We start from the raw sequence: 23,808 nt of genomic DNA on the forward strand, positions 1-23,808 counted from the left end.
GGTAATTCATAGTTAGGCTAGTCAACCTGTGTAGAATGCTTTTTCCTCTTTAATATCTCCTTCCTGCCAATTGATGCTTTAAATTAAACCATGTCAATGATCTCTCTGACAGATACTGCTTCCCAGAACCACAGTAACAAAATTTTAATCTCCTTTTCCCTGTCTCCTCCATTACTATAAGTGCAAACAGTAAGAGTGTTCTAGCTTAAGTAAAACTTCTAATTTACCCTAATTTTCTGCACTCAGCACTGATTTCAACTACCTCTAAATGAAGAAGAGAAATGAAACATATTGTTTAATTTTTGTAAAGGGTGACAGAACATGAAAATGTGTTATTCAACTGAAATAATAAGGCATACTAGATGAGTATGTTATATTAATCAACCTAGAATTTAAGAGCTTGGATACCTTCAATACATGTAATGGAATCTTTTCTGGCCCTGCACAATCAAGTCTACACTTTCATATATCATACAAAGAAACAGTCAAAATTCTATTTAGGAGAAATAATTAGTTACTTATTCAGAGGGAACACTGACATCTGTCCAAAAAAACTGGTTTAAATGATACATGTTTTCCTTAAACAGCATCCTGTACAATCCTATCTTCAAAATTATAGAATATACTTTGTCAGGAATTTAGCCATGCAACAACTGTTTACTAGAAACCCATTCAAGATGGATTTGAAAGTAGCTGTTATGAAAATACTGTGTTTTTCCATGGTATTTGTTACAATCACTAGCACTTGTTCTCACAGGGGATTTTAACTTACAAGATGTCTTCTGGCAATACAATACTGCAGAGACAAAACAGCCCAGGAGGTTCCTATAATATGTGAAATATAAACCCCTGACATAACTGGTGAGTGACCCAAGTAGGGGAGGTACTAGTAGTTGATTGTGGACAGAGAAGGGCCTGTGGGTGATGTGGTAGTCCAAGTGCATTCTGGGCATAGCAATGTTATAAAAATTGATTGTTTCAGTCTCAAATAAGTAGGGAGAGAGGTTAGCAGATCTGCAGCCTTGAACTTCTGGAGGGCAGACAGAGTACCTCAGGAGGCAGTCCTGAAGGGTCAAAGAGTCCAGGAAGGCCCAGCATGTGTTAAGAAGGAAGAGCTGCAGGGGTAAGCTCTCCCCATGTGCCAAATGATGGGGCAGTAAGGAAGAAGAGTAACCTATCTGGACAGAGAATTTTAGTTTGAACTTAAGGAGAAAAGGAGAGTTTTTGGCCTTTGGAAGAAGGAACAGGCAGCTTGGGAGAACAACAAGGGTGCTGTGAGGTTATGCAGGGAGAGAATTAAAAAGGCCTAATCCCAACTAGAAGTTAATCTGGTTACTGCCATAAAAGACATATGAGAATAATAAGAAATATTTCTATATATACATTAGCATCAAAAGGATGGCTGAGTGGAGTCTCTTTATTGGATGTGAGGAAAACATAGTGACAAAGGATGAGGAAAAGGCTGAAAGGCTTCTTTGCCCCAGACTTTGCTAGGAAGCCCAATTATTCTGGGCGTACCCAGCTTTCTGAGCAAAAAAACAGGGACAGGAAGAGAAATGAAACCTCCATAATCCCAGGGGAAATGGTCAGCAGCCTGTTATGCCACTGAGATCCACAGAAGTCCATGTGGCCAGATGGAATGCTCCCTAGAGTACTGAGGGCCGGGTGGTGAATAGGTTCCAATCCAGGTGTCAAATGATCACAAGGGTTCAGTGTTGGGGCCATTTGTGGGTGTTTTTATTAATAATCGGTATTAACGGATCAAGGGCATCCTCAGTCAATTTGTGGATGACCCCAGTGTAGGTGGGCATGTTGATCTGCTGGAGGGTAGGAAAGCTCTGCTGAATGGTATGAGATCTCACAAGGCCAAGTAATGGTTTCTGCCTGTGAGTCATAACTCCTGCAGTGCTACAGGTTGGAAAGCTGTTCAGCAAAAAGGACCTGAGGTGCTGGTCAACAGGGGCTGAATATGAGCCAGTGGGGGCCCAGGGACCAAGAAAGCCAATGGCATCCTAGCTTGGGTCAGCAATAGCATAGCCAGAGGGACCACGGCAGTGACTGTCCCGTTGTACTGGGCACTAGTGAAGTGGTACCTCAAGGGCTGGGTTCAGTTTTGGGCCTCTCACTGCAAGAGGGACATTGAGGCGCTGCTAAATCTTCAAAATCTTGGAAACAGCTCTCCCAGAAGAATAGCATCATATTTGTTGCTAATAAGTCAGAATGAGCTATCCTTCTTTGTCCAGTGTTTAAAAATGCCACAGTAAAAATTATTGCAGTGGAAAAAAGAAGAAAATCCACCCTAAGCCAAAGATCTGCTGAAGATCAATAGATCTCATGAAGTCCTCTTTCAGATACCAGATGTTCAGCCTGAGGTGAGTGGCTATGTCATGGCTATGATAAATTTGGAGATCTAATACTCAAGTGCAATATACTGACCTAAATTGGGAACAACAGGCAAAGTACAGGAAGCCTGGATTGCACACATTCAGATATTTAAACAAGATTTTGATTTTCAAAGTACTTAAAAAAAATTTCTACACTTGAAGGCACCCAGATCTCCTACTGGCTCCGTTTCAGGCAGTGCATTTTGGTGTGATATTTTGGTGGTAGGTCATACTCTTCTGGTTGCCAGGTATCACTCCAGGCAAGATCCAAATTTCCTTGAGTTTCTTCATTTAGTCATTATTTCACTTCAGCTATTTACAGAAACCCTTCCGCAGGAAAGACAGCCTCTGCTCTGACTATCAGATCATAACACAGTTATTTAATGCTCTCTCCATCACGTCACCATTGATTGTACTGGGGTAGAGAGAGAAAGCAGATACTCATTGGTCTTTACTTCATAAGCTTGTTATTGATGCTTTAAGCAATGGAGACAAAAATTACCATCTGCTATTTAAGAATGAATCCTGCACCCTATCTCAATAGCCATCAAGAGAATAAAGAAGGGAAAAATGCATAGTATATACAATTTATAGGGCCTCTCTCCATTAGCACTAGTCTTTTCCCTTTTCCCTTTCCTTAAAACATGTAATAGAAAAATATAGTCTTACTGCAACATTCAGGAACCTGATTTTCACATGTACCTATGCAGGGTGTTCAGAATCAGGGTAGAATGTTGTATCTTTATATATATATTTTCTATGCAGCTGACATAGTGCATGAGCTTTTGAAAGGATGGATAGTTGCTAGTATTTTTTTCTTATCTTCAATATGACACCTGAAAAGTGTATTTAACATATGGGTTTCAATATGAATGTGGAAGAGGAAGCTCAAATTCCAATACAGTCCTTAGACATAGCACATAGGCAATTCCAAGACATCCCTTCTTGTAACTGGATTCAGTCTGTGCAATGAAACATCAAGTACTGAACACATGCCAGGTAGAGTTTAAGTCAGTCATCCTGGGATGAAGGTAATGGGTTGGGACTTTGTCTCTGGACATTTGGTTCACTGTTTTCTGGACATGTTTCTTGTGTTTGGTTCATTTGTGTCTGGAAATATACAGCAACTCTCATGCACTGTTTTCCACTGGCTGATCTGAACCTACTCAATCAAAATCATGTGTGGCATATGATGGGACTGTTATCTTTTGAATGTATCTCCATAACCACTTCAGAGCTGTGGGTTTTTTCCAAAAAACACAATTATCACCAGAAAATTCATTCAAACTCAACTGAAATAGAATTTTCACTAACCTTATTAGGAAATAAAGGGGAATATAATTGCCTGAAAAGGAGATAGTAGTTTAGTTGGGACACATAGGACTGTAGAAAATTTATGTTTATGGAAACATGGATAATTTTTGCCTTTGCAATTCCATGCTTTCCATATTTAAGAAGGAACAAAATACTAGTCATCCTACATCTCTGAGTAGTAAATGACTAGAAAATTGTTTAAGGCCTCTAGCAAAAGGCAACATAGAATCCCAAAAAAATTTTCATGCCATTATTGTTTTATAGTGTATTATAGACAAGATAAGCACTCATAACCTGAAGCTAACACAGTTATTATTTTTTATAACTTAATAATGAGCATATGGGCAAAAAAGGAAATCAAAACAGTTTTTGTGAAAACAAAGATCTGCAGATGCACAGAAAAAAGTTAGTTGTAAAAAGAAATGTGGGTCCCTGCAGTTTCTAAAGCACAAACTCCAGGATTCTATTTATTTATCTGCTGTTATTTACTCCTACTACATCAACCTGCTTTCACTCCTGAGTAAGGGTATGCCATAGCTATTGTGCCTTCTGCATGGACGTTTAGTGTACAGAAATTCTGCAGATGAGACATTTGGCAAATATTTGTGTTTGGTCCTGAAAATGAGGTAAAAAGAAGCCTGATACCCCCTAAAATATGCAACTAAAAAAAAAAAGTGTGCAGCTCAGGACTGAGAATTCCAATGTGACTATTCTATTTAGTAGATTACAAACTACATCAGGCAGTGGTGGCTCAACAGCACATCATCATCATGACAAGGAGTGCAATATGTCTTTCCAAAAAGTGAAAAATTACCATGAATAATGTGTGCCATGATAATTGTGGTTGTCCTTCAGGAAAGAGTAGATAAGAACCTTCATGACCTGATTTTGGCCTCCAAGGTCAAGGGGGTCCTCCCACTCTACTTTCTCCTACTACTATTGAAACAAAGTGGCAGCAGCCCTACAATTCTGTGGGTTCTTGCTGTCTTCAGAAAGTCCTAGTATGTTTTAGACCTTAGAAGGATACATTTTGCTTGTAGTACAGGCTTGATACAGGCAGGTAGCTACTTATACTTGAAACATGGGAAGGATGCCTACATGTAAATACATGGAGGAAGATAATTTGGTATCTCCATGGACTTTATATTTTGATATTTACAGATATTAAAATGGCAGATCCTTGCAAGCTTTTATTAGGTGTTGTGTTCTTCCTGAAGCCTCTATAGGACACTGTCATTTGGAAGGGTTGCAGACTGGTTTTTTTCCCTATGTTTAACAGCACAATTGAAATTGTTCCATGTATGACTCTTTCAAAGGAGAAAAAATAGTTTGTTACTATGGAGTGAAGATATTTCTGGAAAAGCTTTTAAAGATATGAAAAGATAACAGGTAAATGAAAGTGACAGAACATGCACCAGTTCCAGATATTAACTAATCACTTTAAAAGAATCAGAACTCATATTGGAGAAAACAGTTGCAGCCAACATTCTAACCTCTGAACCTGGTGTTCATCACTGAGTGAAAGGAATGTTTTATTACCTGAGTAGTCGAAGCCTCAACACCAATGGGACCTGATGAAATTCAGCTCTTCTAGTGAGCTGCAGACCAGTTAGGATGGAATCTAATTTAGCTGTCAATGAGTGTTTAACCTATATAAGCTGCTCACGTTTAAACACATAGGTGAATTTGTGAGATTTGAAATTTAAAAGAATAAATACTTGAAAGATCCACCCAAACTATCTGGATACTCCTGATGTCATCATGATGGTGCCTGCTGCCATAGACCCAGGAGAATTCTGTCTGTTTTTAAAGGAGATAAAAGTTTTTTTGAGGAATCGATAGAGAGATCTAGATACATGGGAGTGTACTGTATATATACATTTACTATTTTTTATGACAGGTTTGAAAACAATATGAAATGTCTGTGGAGAGATAATTTGCATTTTTTTTCTCCATTGCCACAGAAAAAAGAAATAAGGATGAAGAGAAGAAAGAAGGAGAAGATCCCCTCTCTAAGCTGTTTTTTTTATCCTTCTATTTTCTTTTTAAATTCTAGATTTACTTATGATTAAGGGAAGACTAGCTTTCCTGGTAGGAATAATTCATTAGTTTACAAAACATATGTTTTGCAACAGCAGTTGAACTCTTCCATTGTTTAAAAGGCTTTCAATGAACAAAAATGGACACTCTTCTCTGAATATTTTCTACTTTCACAGTTTAATTCATGCTATCTCTGAACCAAAATGCATCCCTTTCAAATCTGGCAAAATTTCTTCTCCTGTGAAAAAGAAGCAGTATTTCTCAATTTCTCTCACTTTTCTATATATTTATACATCTGTATTTATCTAACTCCATTTTACAAAAAAATTATAAAAGTTTTAAACTTTGCTACACATGTGCAGGCATTTGGACTGACTTCCTGGATATCTGCAGTATTTGACTGCAGGAACTCTCTATTTGAAAATTCCTTTGATAGAAAATGTGTGTGTGTGTAAGGGAAAGAAAAGAGGAGTTCTTTTTAATTGTACAAATGTGCTGGTGGATCAAAGCCAGGATGGAGCCTTGGTAATTTTAAAGCACATTTTTCATTAAAAGAAAAAGAAAAATGGTGGAAGAACTCAACAATTTAATCTATTTACTATTTAATATTAACTCAATTTTAACTATCTACTGAAACATAAGTTTATATATATCTACTACCTGTCATCCATCCATCTATCTATCTATCTATCTATCTATCTATCTATCTATCTATCTATCTACCTAGTATGTCTCTGACTTTCTTAAGCCTCAGGTTTCCTGTAATGTAAGCAAGGTATGATAACTGTACCTTATTTGAGCAAAGCAACGGTAATTTTTGTTATTTCTAACCTGATATGGCAACTTGACTAGTTACCTCTTATTCTCTTGATTCATTTCATAAAAATGCATCCTAATTTGGAGCTGATTCTCATTTTTCTCTTCATAAGTTAAATAGAGCAAATTGCCACAGTCACAGATCTCATTCACTGGAATAATAACCAAGATAAACTTTTATTCTTAACATCTACAATTTCAAATATTATTTCTCACTTTAATAATTCCTATGGATTTTTACTGAGGTTTGGATTTTGAAAAGACACTCTGAGTTGCCCTGCAAATATACTAAGACATCATAAAATTCTCATGTTGAATTAAAATTTCGTGACTTCAAAGTTTGGTTAAAACATTAAATGTCTGTGGTAGTTAGCTGAGTTTCCATTGGATTTCCTTATGAGCTCTTAAGCTTATTGACAGTTTCTTGATCTACCTTGATTAAAGATCTCAGGTATGATTGACAGTGAGATCTGGCTGGATGTTCCTGACAGCCTCTTCAACCAAAATCTCCCTTTTCTTAATGTTCTATGTTATAAAACTTACAAAGATTCAAAGAGAGACATCTGACTCATTAGAAATGACTCTCAAGTGAACTACCAGCCACAATCCCAACTAGAGGGACAATCCCAACTGGAGGGATCATGCTCTGTAAGCCCAGATGGCAAATGCCTGAAATCTTTGACTAGAGGCAAGTCAAGCAAATAAACAGCTTCCTCTGTATCCCTATTATATCACTAAACTGACAGTCCCACCCCTTGCTTTAGAACAAGACTTCAACTTACAAGCAATATGTGCGTCATATGAATGTGAGTTACTTCTCATCTACACCCACTCATACTTCCTTCCTAATAGCAAGTTGTTACAAAATATGTCAGCAGCCCCTTTCCTGCTGCTTCACAGGGAAAAAAAAATCAAATCCCTTGTCCATTGGTTCATTTTACCAAGTGAACTAAACTTGTGTATTTTAACAAGCTACAAGGCTTAACAAGGCTGGATCTTCTCCCTGATTGTGAATAAAACACTCAGCAGCACAATGTAATGTGACTTCATTCAGTAGTAGCAGCTGCAGTCAAAAATAGAGTTTTGGACAATCTGAGTAGGACTGCAAAAACATTTGGCTTTTGAGGTTTAGGAACGGGAATTCTATTTTTCTGGGAATGTTTTAATTTTGGTATTATTTCACTTCTGTTCAGTTTTCTGCATCAAATTAAATTTTAAAAGACAGATGAAAATATTTTGTCTGGATTGAACTAAACAGATAATTTGACCAACAGGCTGCATCATCTCTTTTTAAATTTAAAGTCACTCTAAAATGTAATTCAGTTACTTTTTATGGAAGTTCAAAGCAAAAACCTGATAGATGTAATTTTGAAAATATGCAGGTGTCTCCAAATTATGTTTTTTCTCTGTTTCATTCTATGAAATAAAAAATTGCTTATGCTTCAATATTACACCACTACTTCCATATACCACTGCATGATGCTATATAATATAATGTGAGCTTTGAAACAAAACACTGTCACACCTTTATAACTTGCAAAATTTTACTCATTATACTCAAATAATGCACTGAATTAACACTCGAGTATTTTTATCTCGAGGCTTCTTCACGTCAAACTCATCCTACAACCACCTATTCTTTTTCTCTGCTTGCACTGGCCTTCTAGTATTTTTATTCCAAGCATCTTTCTAATTCCTACTACCACTTCTAACTTAAATAACCCTATTATTCCTGTATCAACAAGTTAAACAACATACTCTGCCAAAATAACATTGTTTTTATTGGTTGCATCATGCTAGTATATCTGCCACATCTGCCTAGACTATATAGTCCCACTAATTAAACATACATATGTGTTTAATCCTATGACTTCAGTGGGACTCAAATGCCTACATTCCTCAGTTCTTGTCTCAGGTTTTTCAACAAGGGTAATTTGAGCTCCTTTTAAAATTCCTGCAGGAGGATTGCTTTCACTGGTCAAATGAAGAAAACATAGACTGAAATGTTACATCAGAAAAAGTTAGCTAATTTAGCTTTTCTTATAATCAGTAACATTGCACTGTCATTCTTATTCAGACAACCTTGGCATCATATTGCTTATGCCTGAATAAAACAAGCTGTATATTGTTCAAGTAATAAAATGAAACTAATATATCAGGGGAAAAATAATTGTCATATTAATACCTTTTCATACCCTTACAGATTTTGCATACTGACCTTTTTCTGTATTTTTGCCATCCTCCATTAAAAGCTTTGAAATTCCTATATTTCTGGGACAAAAAAGAGCTCAATAAGTCACTGGAAAATATTCTATTTCTAAAAATTAAATTATCATGTAACTGATTTTTTGTATTCTGGATATTTATTCAAAATCTATTACAACCTGGTGAACAGGCATAGGTACAAAATTCAAGGTAATTTTCTTCAAAAAATCTTTGTAATAATGTAAGAAATGTCTATAAATCCACATTGAATAAAAGACCACAGTGTGGTCATACTGAGATATCCATGACTCTCATGACAAGTGCAATACAGCATCTGAGCTTCTGAGACACAGCGTCTAATTTTTGGTTGCACTACAGGTTCTCTCCTGATGAAACTGTGAGTTTTTAGCTGGCTGAGAAGTATCTACTCTGATTGACTTTTCCCTCAAATGTATTCATCACATAATTGTAATCAGGAGAAACCAATTTGTGTTGTTCCTACTGAAGTAGAGCATTTAGAGCATTGTAATTAAAAAGGTTTCATTGCTAATTCACTGGGCATTTGTCTTTTCTGCAGATTTAATGACATTTTGCAGTGTGATTGAGATCAAGAAGACTATGGAACACCTCTCCAAAAACTTTAATACTTTTCTTCTTTAGTATAAGGGGTTGGACATGAATCTTTCTGTGGTAAAATTTCATGCCAGTTCTCTAATACAACCCTTTTCTTAAGCCACACTGTTTCAATAGGTTTTTACAGTCATTGTGTGAAAAGCAAGATGCGCCATTTTTCTGTGTCACCTACTTTCAAAGCACAAACATAGTTTTCCCAGTTAAATGTACAAGTCCCAGTTCTACAATATCAATGACACTTCAAAAACTCCTTGCATCATAATTAATTTTATTAAGAGTAGAAAACTCTGGCAAGTATAGAATCAGAGAAAGGAGGGGGAAAATTAATTGTGAGCAATGAGGTCATTAATCTTGAAATTATTTTGTATGTTATTTCTCTATAATAACTTGTACTTCTAAAAAGGTTGCTCTAATTACTAAGGAAGTAATACTTGTTTAAAAAAAAATAGTCTCTGAATCTTTTTGTGTCATTTTTAATGGTTTTCCAATAGCATTTTAAACAGGAAATCTGAAATCTGGAAACAGATTTATTTCAACAAGTTGTCAGTTTCTTTCCTTCCTAAAATGGTTAATTGAATGATGTTGCAAATGCCTAGTTGTGCAATGTCTTAACATAAACAGGGAGAAAACTTAAGGTTTCCTTACATTGAAAGGGAGCCCAGAGGTAGATCTTAGTTGCACTGAAAAATGTTGCCAAGAGACTTAGCTTGCTGGCAGGATCACATACCAAGAATCCAAAGGGTGACAAAAGTGCCAATCAGGTAAGTCTGATCCTGTTTAGAACTCTCAATTTCTTCACACTCTGTAGGGCCACGTATGCATACAGGTGCAATAAATCCTTCTGTGTACACTTTCCGTCATATAATAATGTCCCCAGAAAAGCTGAACCCAGGCTATTCAGACATATTGGCTGCTTGATATTTGTCACTCCCCCATAACTGCATAATTTCTAGGTGCTAAACTCATTTGTGAAGATAGAGGTATGGTGGAGATGACACCCACTAGTAGCAGCAAGTGGTAAAACTGAAAGAGCTTTCTTCTACTCATTTTACAGTGTGATGTATTGGTGTTATGTTAATTATTGATTGCCTCTTCTATTTTTAGAGGTGTTGAGGTTGTTTTCTTCTGCTTCTATGTAGCTTCCTAGCCCCTCTCCAGACAATCTTTGTTCCTGTGACAAGTCATAGTAAAAAAAGACAGTTGGCTGATTTCCTCCCACATCCCGCAGCCTGAAGTTATGTTCACTATGGGTCACCAAGGGAATTCCAAGGAAAGGTGTTCAAGCAAAGATCAGCATGCCTTTTGTGGCACTGTCTCATATTGTCTTGTTTCCCTCCAGAGTTATGAGTGATCTTTAATTTAGCAAGAAGTATGGTGCGTCCGTCCTTGCAAAAATGAGACTCAGAATTCATTGCACCTGTTACTTGGTTTCAGCTTTCAAAGCTATATCAAAGCAAAAAAGCCAAAAGAAAAATATATAAGCAATCTGATATTTTTGTACTATAATATATTCTTTTAAAATGATGTCACTGTTATTTTACTGATGCATTCTTGTCCAGAGTATCATGGGTGTTTACTACTGATTGCTTGAGTTAAGCAGTAATTGCAGATAATTATTCTATCTGCAATAAACTGACCAGGGATTGAAGCAATAAGGGATAGAGGGCTAGATTTAAGAAGAAATAATTTTGAAGTTTGATACAGCCAGAAGCAAAGAGGGAAGTAGTGAGGAAAAGTAAGTTGTACTTTTCTAACAGCAGTGGTTAAAAATTCACTACAGTTCCTAACTCTACAATCATCTGATGTGATAAAATTCTGCTTTGTGTTCCCAAAACTCCTTGTTATAGGACCTTCAGCAACTCAAGACTATAGCACCCAAAGACCATTTTTCATATGATTCACTATAGCGTGGAAACTTCCTGTGTGCTGGTTTTGTAGACAAGGAATTCTGGTCAAAGGTTGGACTCAATTATCGTAGAGGTCTTTTTTGACCTAAATGATTCTGTGATTACATGACTCCTGAAGCACTGAGTACCTAAAAGAAGTAAGTGCACAAAAGGCAGTAAAAATGATCTTATCATACCATTCTTAAAATCACAAGTTAGATTCATAAACCTCCCACTCATCTTTGGGCAACTCACAAGGAATATAGTCTTTTCTGCCAGTAACATCTAGGTATATTCACAACTGCCCAATTCATAGTATTATTCAGCAACTGAAGATCCAACACATGCCTCAACAAGAAACCTGTTTGGATTTTTTCTGGTTATCTTTCATAGTCCTACCCAATTAAAAGGCAGATAAATAATCTCATTTTCTCAGTATGTTAGTGGTAAGAACATTCACCTACATGGACTGGGGAGAAAAAAAAAATTTAAAAATTATAGAATTGTTACTTCTCTGGACATATTTTTAAAGAAAGGTCTGGGCCTACCATGTTTTTTGAGGAGTAGGATCAAACCCAAATGAAATGAATCAAATTTTAATGAAAGACCATCACCTACTCATATTTAAAAAAGAACTAGTCCATCCTTCCAAAGTTTCTCTACTTGACATGCTCATTTTGGTACAACTTGTTCCTAGGTACACCTCCTACCAAAAACATCTGATTCATCTTTCATCTAGACCAAGATGATTTTACAAGTTGTTTCTTGCCCAAGGTTATGGAAGCTGGCTATGATGGAAGTGTGAAATGGATGCAGCTCTTCCAGGTACAGTCCACCTTGAGCATCATCACCGTCTCTTTCTGCCTGGGTTGGAGCTGTGGTTAGTCTGATTGCTCCAAGACAACCTTAATGATGATTTTGTCTTAGACTTTTCAGTGTAAAGAAATCTGTTTGAAAAAAGCACAGACGGGGCTTTAAGTATAGGAAGGAATTCTGAAATTTCACCTGGATAATGACACTGAAACATGAATTTTCATTGGGAAAGGACACTGCCACTAAAATTTCTTAGTAAAACAGGAAAAAAAAACCCAGAAAAATTCCAGTGCAACAGAAAGCATTAGGACACACTAACTAGTAAGCCAGTGGTTTTTATTATGTGCTGTTACTCTTCAAAATATCTGCTTTTTTTAGAAAAAAAAAATCGGATTTTGGAAGACAAGAAAAAGATTTCATTCACAGTCATTTCTGTTTTGGACAAACACTGCTGATCGGATACATGTGTATTATACAACATGGGTATTAATACAATAACCATAACTACAACTTTGAGAGATCTAAAAAACAAAGGTAAAAATGAAAAGCATGTGGCAGATTATCCTTATCTATGTCTATGTGGATGTATCTTGAAGCAGTTTTACAACAGCACTAATAGAGGACCAGATTCAAACCACAAATCACTTCTGTTCCTAACAAAAGATATGAGATTTACGTATTCATATGACTTGTTTTGTGAACAAATATAGTAGTTTCATTATAACTCATATATATTTCAGTTTAATAATATTTTAAGTCCTTTAAACATTTTCAATCTTTTTTCATTTGATTGTTTCCTACTTTCCCATGTTTGTAAACTGGCAAAAACATGTAAAAATTTGAGTCAACACTTTAACAGAATAAAGAACGAGCCTTTGAGCACTTCTGTCCAAAGCTAGAAATTCAGTTAAAGGCAGCAAAATTGACATGCCACTCTCCATGATGAAGGCTTTGAAAAAGAAAAGGAGAAGGCCATTTTCCAAGCTTTTTCTTTCTTTTTTACTTTTTTTCCCCCTATGAAAATAAGAGAGGTAATCTAGCCTATATAGGCATTTGTTGCAGTTATGACCTTGGCTGTGAAATGGTTCTTGGGAAGTATTTGCAAGCAAGAATGCTCACTCAGTTGCCAGTGAAATGAGAATAGTTGAGCTTATATTTGATCTTTTGGTGTCCATCACACTTCATATTTTTCATCTGTCATGCCACATCACACCAATATGATAGAGTAAGCTGTCTGGACACTTTTACCCTGCTATTGCACCCCACCCAATCACTGGCAAACACTTTCTAGAGGTACCATAAGCAGGAATTTTTCATATGTTGTTCATGATGCTATTTATAGAGCAAATTGTTAAAAAATAGTACTGGAGCTGAAACATATTTTCTTCTCTGGGGTAGGAGATGGCCTATCTCTCCCTGCATTGCTCTTGTGATGAGTGGCTCTAATGCAGGCCAAATTCCTATGCACCCAGAAGAAATCATTTACTCCTTTCCTATTGTGAGATATGGACTTGGAGGAGGAGGAGGGCAAAACAGGGTCAAAACTTTAAAGGGTGCAAAGAAACTTTATTAGCAGGAAAATCATAAGAAAAATCAGAATAAACCTTCAGAACACTTCTTCCTCCACACCCTCCCTTCCTTCCCACTGACATAAGAGACAAAACCTGTAACTTTCAGTCAGTTTACCACCTCTAAAATAATCTTTCTTCAGTCCACCTAGGGATAGGAGCCTCTCTCGCTATGCCATAGAGACTTCTCCACAAGAAACGGTTCTCTTGTGGCTTCAATGTCACAGGGAATCAGCTGCCCAGGAAAGGAAAATCTGTTGCCAGTGTGAAAAGTTCCTCTCATGCCTTGAAGCTTTCCCAAAGCTGCTTTCATGGCCCATGTCGACTTAAGAGTTATTACTTTAAGGATGAGCTGTTCCATCACAAAAACAAAAGTTTCCTTCTTTTATTTCTGGGAACAGAGGTTTTTCTTCTTCTACCCCTGGGGCAAACCTTCTCGTCTCTCTCTGTTCAAGCTTCATACTGGACTACAGCTTTTCAGCAACTACACAGTTCAGCAAGAGTGCCCCTTTCTCATGGGCTGTGGGTGAATGCTGCATTCTCCCACACACTTCATGAATTACAGGGAAAAAGTGAAGCCTGATATATCAAAAATATATCTTCATCATAGCCACATAAAAGAATTTCAAGACTAAGGCATCTCCTCAATCCCCTCCTGATGCAGTTCAGTTGGGGAGGGGATCCCCGGGGAGTCCCCAGAGTGTTGGCTGGTAACAGCAGGCAGGCAAGGAGACTCCACACAGCTTCTGAGGGTGCTGATTAGATGAGGGTTTATTGGGGGTCCCACCCCCAGGAGCAGCATGGTTTGTGAGGGAGAAGGGGGGAAAGGGGAGGGAGGGGGAGAGAGGGAGAGCCTAGGGGACAGAAGGGCCAAGAGAGCTCATCTCCCTCACATAGCTTAAGAGAGAGATTCAAAGTGGTTGCAGAGTAAGACTTGGGGCAGTGGGATTACAGATATATGATTTCATGACTTGGGAAACAGTTGGTGTTCATAGGTTCACTTGTTCTCAAGCTTTACCGATTCAAACAGTTTTATAGAGTTCTGCAGTGTTTAAAGGCTGATCTTGTCCAGGCTCCACAATCGAGGAATTGCTGTGTCTCTCACTGCTGATCATGAGGTCCCTTCCAGCACCATGAGAGTCACACTGGCTGCTGGCAACACCCCTGCACCATTCCTTTATGTGGTGTGCCAGAAGAAAGAAAAAACCCTGCTGCTGTTACTTATGTGCTTCTATCCACAGCATAGCTGGCTAAGAGCGGTTAAGCAAACAAAGTCCATTGTGAGCCATGCCAAGACACCTGCAGCACACAGGCCTGCTGCAGTCACAACAATTTCAGCTGAGTGGTCCTGCCATGTGGCCGCTTCTGGTCTGGGATGGTGGAAGCCACTCCCAGCCCCAGCCACTCTTGGCCTCAGGGCTGTCCTCAGCACCAACCATGGGGCCACTCTCAGCACTGGTCCTGGAATAAACATGGCTCATTTGCAAGCCATACCAAAATAGCCACAGCTGTGTGGCACTGTCCAGCCATGTGGCACTGCCCTGGCCATGAGGCATGGCCCTGGCCACGTGGTGCTGCCTCAGCTGCATGGCACTAATCCTAGTCACATCATTGCTCTTGGTGTTGGGATGGCCCCCAGTGGCATGGCTGAGCCACACCATCATGGCGGGGCCCAGTGGGCTCTGTGGGAAGGGACAGCACCACAGCACAGTCCAGCACAGGCTGACCTGGCTGCTCAGATGTGTGGGGCCAGACTGGCCAGCTACCTCTTCAAAAGTCAGAAGCCAAGAGAGCTTTCCTTAGCTTTGTTCTCTTTTAATGTGCTTTTCCACAGAGGCATGTTCAACTCTTTTAAGTGGTTTAAATGGGTGTCATTCTTCAAACCTAGCCAGCTGATTGGCTCTACCAGGTGCCCCCATGGAACTGCCTCCCTCAACTGAAAACCGGACTTTGTTAACCACGACAGCCCTCTATGTTGATTCCCTAACTATTTCCATGTAGTGCAGTTCCTGAGTGCTATTCCACGTCTTATTGTGACAAACACAAACATGTATATTTTACCCTCAATTATCGTCTATGGGGGTTTTCTCACAATAGGTTGTTGCTTTTAATGGAGACAGAACTGCTGTATGAAAGAGGAACTAGGATGTTTGCGACCCTAGTCTGTGACTCTCCCTGTTTATTTGTGTACCAAATTAAAATATTTCCTAACTTCTTTCTACAGTCAAAGTCTCTTTCTGAAATCAATTTCTGAATGAGTATAAAATATTTATGAAAGAAGGAATTAGATGTGAAAAAAAGTTGCCCCAAAAATTAGACCTGAATAACTGGAAGGCTATGCTGGGAGAGAGCAAGTCCTTCTGTATTTTTTGCTTACTGCACTTGCATGGCCCTTACTGAGTGACTATCTGAAGTGAAACATGGCATATTGTGCTGTACTCCACGAAATCACATAGAGGATAAGTAACCTCTTCCCAATATTTTTACAAGGTATCTGAAAACCAGCAAAACAATTAATAGCAAAACATTTTCACTGGAAAGTGTGCTAAATCCAGAACATAATTTCTTCTGATGAATAGAGATCACAAACTACTGCTTCAGATCATACTGGCTTGTTTACATCCTAACTAGCACTTAGGAATAAATCCAAGGGACTCTTCAATGAGAGAATACATTAAATTAGTCTAAATTATGATATGATTAATTGTTGGGTTTTTTAAAAAATTACTTTCTTAGACAAAGAGAGCCATAGGAATGCTAGTTGTATGAAACCTCTCAAGGTTACCAAGCCTCCCATTTGAAAGGGGAATATTGCTAAAAAGGATCAGGTTAGTGATGGATTTGCCTAGCTGAGATTTGAAAACCTCTAAAGACAAGGGTTCCTCAGCCTGTTTGGGTCACAGCTAACCTGCACTTACATTCTGGTGAAGAAGTTTTCTTGACGTCCAATATGAAGCCTCTGACTCACCACCTGTATAGACTTGCAGGACCTAGAAGAGTTTGGTTATGGGGTCCTTGTTATTGCTCTTCACATATTCACTGTCAGTTGTTATACTGTCCATTTGCCTTTTCTTTCCCAGACCAAACTCAGACTCCCTAGTTTGTCTGCGTGATGACTCCTTTGGAGACCTTGCACTGAAGCACTACAGTTTCTCCACAGTCTTTTTGAATTTGAGACACAAAACCAGAGTACTCTGCAGCCAACCTGCTGGCCACACTTCTTTTAAGGTACGTCTGTATGAAGTTAGTACTATTCATGACAAGGGCTCTGTCAGCTGTCAGCTGTCAGCTCACCTTTGTTTTAGCATCACTGTAATCAAGTTCTCTTCAGTTTACAAGAGGAAGTAGGCTTTGTCACTTTGTAGGACACCCAGAATAAAACCCCCAAAATTAAAAATCCAATTATATCTTCCATAAGAGTTAACATTTATCTCACTCTCACTTTAGCTCATTGATTCCCTTCCCTCTGTATTGTGCACTAGAACTTTTTTTTTATTTTTCCTTTTTTTTTTTTCCATCCAGCAGCAGTAGGACTGCTGATGTATATTTCTGGGGTGCTATGAGAACAGGCTAAGGCTGCACTGGTTCCAACACATAGAGGGATCATGCATAAGTGCATTGGGATAGAGAGCTCTATTCAGGTGAACTCAAGTAATGCCAGTGAAATTCCAGGAAGGACCATTTTGACATTTGTGACTGCAAGAAGCAAATTTCAGACACCAAGATAAATTAATGTTTTCTACAAGAGAATAAAGGGAGGACCAAGTCCATTCTAAACTAATGAAGAGTCAAGTATACAGCAGAATATCATGTTCTCTTCAAGCCCCAGATAAGTGTTACATGCAGAATATATATGTTCTTGGTATTTTTTCATTCCTCTCTTTCTGTTCCACTTCACAACAACAAAATTTAGTAAACATAGAAAATGAGGTTCATTATAATGTATAATACCTTTTTTGAATTCTAGTGGAAAGGCTTTCTATATTTATGGTTGTATCAAAAAATGTGGCTAAAAAAAGAAATAGCTCCCTCTCATCAGGAAGTGAATCTGCCAAATTTTATTGCTAGAGGAAGTCTAAATCATATTGGATTACTACCTGGCACCATCAAAGCTAAACTACTGTCAACTTTAAAGGGAAAAAGAAGATCAAATTATCATGGGTTTATGAAATATGTTCATAATCAGCTTCAATTCAATCCTCTCAAAATATAGTGAAAAAAAAAGAAAGTTTACACTTCAGTAGAGGAATTTATTGTCACTCAAAAAAAGATAAAAATTAAGAAAATCAGAAAAGATTGAGATTTACCACTGAAAGATCAATGACGGAAAATAGCAATGGGATGAAAAGATGGAGTTAACATTTTTTTTTCAATTGACAAAGCAAAGTGTTAATGTAATTTTGGGGTATGCTTAGGGGCCAGTGTTTAAATTTACAGCTAATTACATCATCAGATGAAGTTTTGCAAGATGACTAGGCAATCATTAAACATAATAGATCAACACTGCATTTTTAAAAATCTTCTGATGGTCATAATAATTGGGTTGAATTTGAGCTTTTTAACAAATAATATGCATAGAATAGATATCCAACTTGCTGGAAATTCTCATGACAGAAATTACAGAAATTTTCAAATATTTGCAATGCAAATATTTGAAATAACTTCCTATATAAATTTAGATACATACATGTGTGTGTGCATACACACTGAATTTTGTTATAAAAATTAAATCACTAGTTTTGAAAATATTTCCTCAGCACAGTCATAAATTTTTAAATGTCCACCAAATCACATACATGTGGTCTTCAATTCATTCCTCCAATTTCACCAAGATGTCTGAATCTGGCTAGAGCTTAGGAGCAGTGTCTGCATTTTCTAAATGCTCAACGTGCCTTTTGTTTATGTGGATCCTGTCTTGACAGATGGAGGGACTGTCTCAACTATTGGAGAATTTAACACAGGAAAGCTGGTGTGGGTGTCTTCATGAGCTGTGAGGGGTAGTGCACTTCAGAAATGTGGAAAAAATTATTTCAGGATTTGTAGATCTCACCATCTTACTGACTACATATAAAACTGAAATTTACAGGACTCTCAGGTAGGAGCAAGCATGAGTGACCAGGCAGCATCCTGGCCAGCTAAACATGGCTACCAATTTGACTTTGAGCATGGCATCACATCATATCCAGCCTAGTACTTCATAGAATAGTAGCATTAAATGTAAAATGTCCTAATCACAGATTGCTGTTGCTGTCTCAGCAAGACAGCATACAGATTGAGAAGACTTGGATCTCTAATGCAACATCAAAATTTGATCCATGAAGCATCAGGACAAGAGGAAACAAGATGGCAAAGCACAGTCTTGTGTTGGGATCAGGCTGTCAGGCTGCGGTGCAAATTAAAAATTCATTTTTGTAACTCCTGTACATGTTCCCTGACTCAAAAAAAACCCAAACCCCAAACAAACAAACAAAAAACAAAAACAAAAACAAAAACCCCAAATAAAAAACAAACAAACAAACAAAAACACAAAAAACCCCCAAAACAAAACAAAAAAACCCCACAAAAACCAAAAAACCCTAAAAAAGCTCCAACTAAATATCTTAAGATGTATGTAAATGATTATTACAGTCAAGTTAGTACCCTGCAAATCAGGAGATTCTGATTTGTAGGGAACTAACTTGACTGCAATATTCTGTCACTGGTGATGATAAAGTTATTTTTTTCTCTACTAGGAACCTCCATCTTTCTCACAAGAGTCCAATTGTAATTAAAAATACAATGGTCTACTGTTAAGTTAGGTTAACTAACAGTATTTTTATTTCTTTTTTTCTTAGGTCATCAAGGACAATATGATGGTTTTCATTTTGTTCAAAAAAGAATCAACGATAGTATTTACAGTGCTATTAAGGCACAGTGAAAAGTCAATAGTCCTATATTTTCAATAAGGATCTTATTTGGTCAATAATGGCAGCCTTGGTGTGTATTAGTTTAGCTGCTGATAAAAATCACTGAAGACAGAGTATTTACTGTAGGTGGGTTCTGCTGAGCTTAAGTGATATGTGTAGGTTTCCAGTCTCTCTATGTCTAACTTTAATATTATTTTGGGACCAGTTCTGTGTATAAGCCTAAATTGTTATACATTTGTAGAAATTTTATATTAGAAAATATAGACTCACACAAAAATAATTATCTTAACTGGGTCCATGCTTCATATAATTTTCGATTTGTCAGTTCTTTCTTCTCTTGCTGATGGAGTGCTCCCACTGTTAAAAGTAAAACCCCTATTGATGCTGCCAAGAACAAGAGAGAAGGTGTTTTGCTTTATGAGCAAGCATAGAGATAACTGGTTGATTTTTAGGGCCCTGACAAGACAATTAACACAGAGAGAAAGTGGGGAAATCTAGACTGATATGCTCTGCGAAAAGCATCTGCCTTACACATTGGTGGAAAAGGGATAGCTGGATGCTATGCAGGTAATAATTTTACTCCTTTGTAGATCAGTGCTTCCTTTCTCAGTGGATTCTATTAAAGTGCGACATACTGGAGACAAGCAAAATACTAGCAAGCATAAAACACCTTGCTTTTAAGCATAGATCGTTTTTCCTTCTGGTGATTATTCTGATGAAATCTGTGTTCTTCATTTTCCACAAAGTTTTAAATTAGAATCCATAACATCTCTAAATTTGCCAAAGAGCAAACTGTATCTCCAAGAAGTATTTGCAAGAGATCAAAACTCCTTCAGGTTTACTCATCCCAAAAAATGTCATGGTAAACCAAATGGAACCATGTTCACTAACCAATCATAATTTTCTTTACATTTCTAGTTACTTGCTACAGACAGCTGTTAACAATACTTTGTTTGTAAATGAAACATGGTGTAAAATCAGTCCTGTGAGCTAAGGCTCTCAGATTCTCTCCCTGCTACTGTTGTTGGTCGAGTGCTGTGTGGACTTAAGCACAGCACTTGAGGAAATTTTATAAGCTCTGATGCAGTGCATTTGGCAAAAACTACTATATTTGTTAAGATGATGTATTTTGAAAATGTCAACCCCTACATTTCTTTTTTCCCTTAAAACTGTTTTTTTTTTTTTAGGTACTGATGTAATAGCATATTTTAATGCTTGTTTTCAGATTTTCCACACTGAAATATGTTACCTTGTAGCTGGAGAAGTAGTTTTTCTATATCAGTACTTGCTCCAGGAAAATATTACCAAAGGAAAGTTTTCAATTTGCAATATTAAGCTGAGGTCTTCTTACTTCATTGCAACAAAATAATGTTATGATGGAAGCTGGCCTTCCTTCTTATGGCTTCAAATTTTTATTCAGTCAGATTGGACAGGAATTTTAACCTTATTCTTGAGATGTCTCTGAGGAAAATCCTACTAAACCTTATAACACTAAAGGGGTAGGATTGGTGAGTTTTCTTTCAAGCAGCAACCCAGAAAAAAGACTGTCTTTTAAGCTGATTCTAGCTCTGTTGTATGAGTTAAACATCAACATAATTTTACATGAGTCAAAATGTATCTGAAAAAATAAAAAGGTGGCGTTTTTGGCTCCTGCCTGCACATTCTCAGTTATTGAGTGGGAGAAGAGCATTTTCCAGTCAATCCCATGATACTTTTGTTCTCTACTTTTGCATAGTTTTTGTTGCCTGGGAAGGCGAGGGGGAAGCCTGCAGCCTTCAGAACAGCTAGCACAGGCATGTGAATTAATATATACACCCCTACTAAGCTACTGAACAATGACATTTTAAAATTATATCTTTTGAGTCCTGTTTACATTCTTATGCTTTACCAAATGATCCTCTGTGAATCAGAGGAGGCCCATCTTTCATTGCCTAGCATATCCCAATGGAATGCTGCTCACCAATTTTAGCAATACACTTTTTAATTTTGTTTTTAGCATCAGGCTGGATATGATCGAATACCCTCCAACTCACAAGTGCTTTTCTAGCTGCTAGCTGGGTTTTCCTGCTGGAGCGACAGCCTGATGCACATTCTCAGACTTGCTGATGAGTCACCAGACACAAGAGGACTCTGGGATGGAGCCCAAGCCTGCCACTGGCCCGTGCAGCTGAAAGTCAATACTGGTTGCTATTTAGATCAACGGTATAAATGCCAGTGTATTTGCAACATTTTAAAGGATGGTTCAGAAAGCTAGAAGTAAAAAAAAAAATAAAAAAATTCCTTTCTCCGATCCTAATGCTAGATTCACAGTGTTTACAAACAGCTGTTGTAACAGACCTAAAGAAGCTCCAAAGAAATATGTGACACATCTGAGAATCTGACAATCAAAGTATTTGTTTGAGTGCATCCCTTGTCCCTTGTATGGCTTGGTGTAACTGGAGATGTGGTCCTGTGTATTTGTCGCTGTGGCAGCTGTGTGCATGGCAGCAGCAGCAGCAATTTGCTGCTTTATTTACTGCAGCAAATAGAAAGTGATCCTGAAGACAGGGGAATTCAGACAGCAGAGAGAAAGGAGTAAAGCCCACAGGAAAAAAAATTATATAAATAACTTATAAATAAGGAGTCTAGTAGGGGTTCATGGAACAACTTGGGTGTTAAAGGTAACAACACAACACTTGAAAACAGGTATTGCACAGCCCCATTTATCACTTCAGAGAGGTTTTAGGAAAACAGCAGTCCCACATGACTCCTACACTCCATTTCTTCCTCACTTTGGCTGTTCCTACACCCACCTTCCATCTCACTCTGACATCCTATAGGGAGAACTGGCTTTTGTAGTCCCTTCTGGGGCTGAAGGTAAAGCAAAGACTTCAGATCTCTTCCCCAGAGAAATAGACTACAGTGTTAAGAGCAGAAAAATTCACAGAAGCAACATATTACAGAAATTATGCAGAGTGAACACAAAACTACATGCAGTTGTTTCATTAAGAAAACACTTCAAGCCAACTGAATTGTGGTCAGGCAAGGGATGATTTTCAGTGCAAAGAACATATTAGGAGAGGAAGTGGCTGTACACAAAAAATATCACACCTTACCTGTTCCCAGGAGCAACTGCTGGAATCCTTGTATTATAAACTGTTGTTCCTAAAGGACACGTATCAATGGCAATGTCCTTGTGCAGGTAATTCTAATTTTTATTGAACTTTATGTTTTGTGCAGGGCTTTAAAGATACCATCTTTAGGTTACATTCTTTATATAACATAAATGGCTTATGTTTGCCCTACTAACAAAAACTCATAGCTTTTAAAATGCTTGGAAAAAGATTTCTGGCATTTTTTACATAAGTAAAGTTTAGAGAAAATAGATGTCATGACCCAGGGATATTTTCACTTTTATCCCGTTAAACTTTACAAGATTTAACTGTGCTTCTGAATTCTTCAGAGAAGCTTTGAAATTCACAAGTTCATACAATTCACAGAGCATCTGTTGTGAAAAATAAAGAGATTGTGACTCCCAATTTAAATAACTAAGAATTCCACTATTAAAAACCTTCCTATTTAAAATAAAGCTGAGAATAGTCATCATGGCAACAGCATAAAAAAATCTAATTTAGAAATTTCAGAATAAGATGGGAATTGTTATGAACTGGGGGAGTCTTTGTAGTCCATTGGGATTACCTCTATGTACACCTGCAATATAACATTAAGAATTAGGTGTCTAGGTGCTGTTAATACCATTTAGGAACTATGCACCAAAACCTGGATCCCTTAAGTACCAAAACATATAATAAAGTACCCTTTGAAGTTGCTTAATTTGGATAAAAGTAAAACAACTAAAGCTTTTTCAAGAGCTATGCCTCAGCAAACTTTTGGATTCTGATAATCTTCTGATTGTAAAGCCTTTAACTGGGTAGCAGAAGACACTGTTGATAGATGGAGAACACAAGCGGAAAAGAAGATGAAAAGAGGAACTTTGTTGGGGAAGACAGAGGACCTGCTCTTGGCTGAGGAACCTTCTGAAGAGGATGCTGAGAAGACTGAAGATGTGGGTGACAGTAGGTGACATGAGGATGTTACAATTGCATTTGAGGGGTGTTTGGGCCTTTGTGCACTGAAAACAAAGAATAAATTTACATGTATCAAATCCCGTGTGAATTTTACACAACCCTAGTTCAATAGTCTGAGTTTCTAAAGCTTGCTTTTGTTAACAGCCTTATGTTGTTCTCCAAGCTTTATGAATGAA

The 23,808-nt window shown here is 37.6% G+C and overlaps 1 long non-coding RNA gene across 2 annotated transcripts; it reads left to right on the top strand.

Moving 5' to 3' along the window:
* Positions 1–907: 907 nt before the first annotated feature.
* On the top strand, positions 908–22,934 carry LOC135291128 (uncharacterized). Of its 2 annotated transcripts, XR_010353995.1 has the most exons (6): positions 908–1,123; positions 2,244–2,372; positions 11,976–12,103; positions 16,740–16,887; positions 18,582–18,754; positions 19,494–22,934. It is a non-coding gene; the product is annotated as an uncharacterized LOC135291128 (long non-coding RNA). The 2 variants fall into 2 exon arrangements; XR_010353996.1 differs by lacking the exons at positions 908–1,123; positions 2,244–2,372 and adding an exon at positions 10,167–11,436.
* Positions 22,935–23,808: the final 874 nt, after the last annotated feature.

This window comes from Passer domesticus, chromosome Z (assembly GCF_036417665.1).
Source record: "Passer domesticus isolate bPasDom1 chromosome Z, bPasDom1.hap1, whole genome shotgun sequence".
In the NCBI taxonomy this organism is placed as follows: domain Eukaryota; kingdom Metazoa; phylum Chordata; class Aves; order Passeriformes; family Passeridae; genus Passer; species Passer domesticus.